Below are 4,220 nucleotides of genomic sequence, written 5' to 3'. Positions count from 1 at the left end.
GTGAGACCACTCAGTTTTCACATCTGACCTATGAGACAATATATGAGCCCTCGAATGAGTTAATATCGTCAAACCTTTATAACAAAAAACACCACACCTTCATAGGAGAACGTCAAACCTCACACAAAAAAGAAACTAAACATTGACAACGAAAAAACCGAATTTTTGTATTAAAATACATAACGAACTTTCGAAGGAAAAACAATCATAACCTTCCCATAAAGTAGATACAAAACATTCGTAGTGGTTTTATTGATCTCATGAAAAACAGACGGTGTTACGGAAATCCCATCAACTTTTAATAATTTAATTAAAAACAATATTTTTAATAATATTTTAAAATACAAAGGAACGTAGGCGAATCATGGAGGCGGATGGAACCATAGGCCATACTACTACTTTTGTCTATATATATATAATCATTGATGTATTATAAATTGGTTAGCACGACAACTCTTATATTTCATCAATATAATATATATATATATATATATATATATAATCATTGATATATTATAAAATGGTTACCACGACAGATCTTATATTTCATCAATATATATTATATAAGATATAAATGATAGGCGACAAATCAAACGTAAATTTTATATTCATCACATTATAATTATAATATTCGTGTGTAATGTCAATATAGATTTTTAATATATGATCGGATCAGATGAAAAACATTGTTTTAACTTAAACTACTTTCTTCTATATTTTTTAAATACAAAATCAATCTGATAGAATCTAATCGTCTTGATCTACTCAATTCCATATATTTCCGTGCAAGTGTCACGATATTCCGTGTTGTAATTGCCCTCTGATATCGTAAGTTGCCACCCAAATTTGACTCCTAAGTGTAGCTGCAGCAGCCTTGCAGTCGTCAAATTCTTGAATTTATATTCAATAAGTATTTTATGTTAGGGAAATTTATAAAAATAATCGTTTTACACAACCTTTTGTCACAAAATAACCATATTTTAGAGGTTTTGCCAAAATAACCACCCGGATCGTCCCGGGGGTGATCCGTACATAATGGGGGTGATCCCCTTAAAAAAGTAAAAAGAAAAAAAAATTCCTCAAAAGTCGAGATTACTGTTCACTTCGTTGACCGTGTTTGACTTCGCCCGGGGGAGATCCGTACTATTCACCAGGGCGATCCGTACTGTTCACCAGTGAATTTTTTTTTTTTCGAATTTTTTTAAATTGAAGTTGTATTTTTTTAACTTTTTCAAAACCAAATTTCATGAGGAAAAGATTTAAAAATAAATCTTTATAATTATGGAGACGCAAAAATTAATTTTCTCTGTTTTGTGTTTCGRAAATCAGATATAATATCTGATTGACGAAATTTGACCTCTATTTTTTTGTTTTTAATTTTAAATTTCACGTTTTTCGTTATAAAATAACCGGATGATAATTGTGGTTACGAAAAAAAAAATTAGTTGATTTTTGGAGAAAAATCAGACATTATATCTGATTTTACGGTTTTTGATGATATGACAACTCTATGACGACGATTTGACGTTGATTTGATTTTTCTTTTCTTTTTTTGAATTTTTTATAAAATTGAAGTATTTTTTAACTTATTTTTAAATTTTTTCCTCATGAAATTTGGTTTTAAAAAAGTTAAAAAATACAACTTCAATTTTAAAAAAAATTCGAAAAAAAAAATCACGGGTGAACATTACGAAATGCCCCCGTACTGTACGGATCGCCCCCGGGCGAGGTCAAACACGGTCAACGAGGTGAACAGTAATCTCGACTTTTAAGGATTTTTTTTTTTACTTTTTTAAGGGGATCGCCCCCGGGTGGTTGTTTTGGCAAAACATCTAAAATATGGTTATTTTGTGGCAAAAGGTTGTGTAAAACGATTATTTTTATAAATTTCCCATTATGTTATCCATTTTATTTTATTTTATTTTTATTTATAAAAGTATTGTATTTAACACGATACGTTTTTGTATTAATAGACTCACCGATTATAATATTCAAAATGTATTTTATTGACCACATGAAAATATAAAAAGAATTTTAAAAAAGCAAAATATTTAAGTTTGTGTTTCAAACTTTCCGAAACAAATGTTTTATATATTCTGTTGAAATAACGTAAAAATGAAGCCTCTGTTAGTTTGTAACAGTTGTTCATTTAATTTTTTAATGGGGTATTTATATATTATTAGATTTTCTTTATTTATTAATTTTTTTACTCATACGTATAAATATCAAGATTTATTTTTTACATTTTTAGTGTATGATTTGACATGATTTTGATATAAGATAATATGCTAACTAGGGGTGCTCATGTGTTGGGTTGATCGGATTGAGGACATTTTAACAACTCAACCCAAGGCTTGCGGTTTGAAAAATCTTAACCCAACCCAACCCAAACGAAAGTGCAACCCAACCCAAACCGTATGGATTGGTCGGGTTGATACTTTGGTACATTCAAATATTCTTCTAACCTTGAACATGTTATTTCACTACTCATAATTTCTTTTTCATCATCAACCATTTGATACAATCTATTCATATTTCTTATGTATATCACATTCAGTTAATTTTCTCAATTTACGTATATATGTTTACAATTATCGAACATATATACGAATGAGTTATATAGAGAAGTGAATAGATTGAAAATATGTGTATATAAATAGCATATGTGATAGTGTAATTGTCTATTGTATTTATTAATAGAAATTCAACAACCGTATTAAATCCAAGAAATAAATGGATATCGAGTTCATCAGGTTGGGTTGAGTTCAAATAATAGTAACCCAATATCAACTCAATACCTACGGTTTGAAAATTTTATAACTCGATTAGATATTAGGTTGCTTCGGATTGAATTATTTTGCGTTGGGTTAGGTGGATCGAATTGGTCGGGTTTTTGAGCACCCTAATGCTAACCCATCTAATTAAAAACCCTTCATGTCATTTGGACACATAGCAAAACATGATCATTTGTTTGCTCAAGTGAAATATCCGACATACCCATCAGTCATGGCTCGTGTATTACATTTCATTACAATAAAATTGATTTTTATAGGATGTAAAATATATTTAAATATCAGAATAAATTGTTTTATAGAACTTAAAGTTTATACAGTCAAATCATCATACGTCATAGGTAAAAAAGTGTTACAATAAGTTGATATTACGTTTTTTGCCGACCAAGAAGTTTTTATGGTCCGTTTGAAATAAAATGTTTTATTAATCACTTGTACGATATTATTTGAAAATATATTCTATTAAAAAGATGTACCCATAGCAGATTTTCTCAAGAATGTTATATAAAAAAGTTAATATGACACTTTTTTCAAAAGATCGTAAAAACTTGTTAGGATGTCCAAACACATTCAACTTAATATCCTATTGTAAGTTTGTAACACCTTAGACACTATAATGGTATGTATAGAGGTTCTTGTATGTACAACAACGAATTTCTTGTCATGTATTTTGTATTACAATGAAAAACGTCTTAAAAAACTTGTTATGATGCGCACATACGTTCTATTTACATCCTATTGTAAAATTTGACACTATAATTGTCTGTATGAGGATTTTTTTATTAACCTGGATATCTAACCCGTTATGCGAGCCGACTAATCCCAGGGAGACCACCTGCTTTGCACGTAGCCCGGAGTCATCGCATTTGAACCTCCATGGCCATAAAGGGAATTTTTATTCCTCCTTGGATTTGAACATGGGACCTTCTGGCATTTTTGACCTTTGAAACCAAGCTCAAATCAATCAAACACCACCCCTTGTGATTATTGTTATACACATGAATGAAGTTTTTGCCATACATCTTGGTTTTGAATGACAAGAATTTGTTTCTTTCTGATTTTTCACATACATACGATATATGTGACTGGTCTACGAGGTTACCCATACTTTAAGACCATCCACATCCCTGCAATCCATTTACACTTTCAATTGTGCCATATCAGCTTTTGCAATTATTTTTCACACACCTGCAATTCACCTACAACACTTTCAACTGTGCCACGTCACCTACACTTTCAAAAGTGGTCCCCACTACAACATTTATTAACTATTTTATAAATTATTTATATATACATTCTAATGATTTTTTAATTAATAAACATGTTTTATTTTAATTCAATGTTAATTAAAACGATTAATATATGATATAATTTTATATATTAGATTATAATTTTATGTAATTATAAAATTTAATGTTTAAAATAATT

Source organism: Cynara cardunculus (genome assembly GCF_001531365.2).
Source record: "Cynara cardunculus var. scolymus isolate 2C chromosome LG 2, CcrdV1, whole genome shotgun sequence".
In the NCBI taxonomy this organism is placed as follows: Eukaryota; Viridiplantae; Streptophyta; class Magnoliopsida; order Asterales; family Asteraceae; genus Cynara; species Cynara cardunculus.
This window is presented reverse-complemented; position numbering follows the sequence as displayed.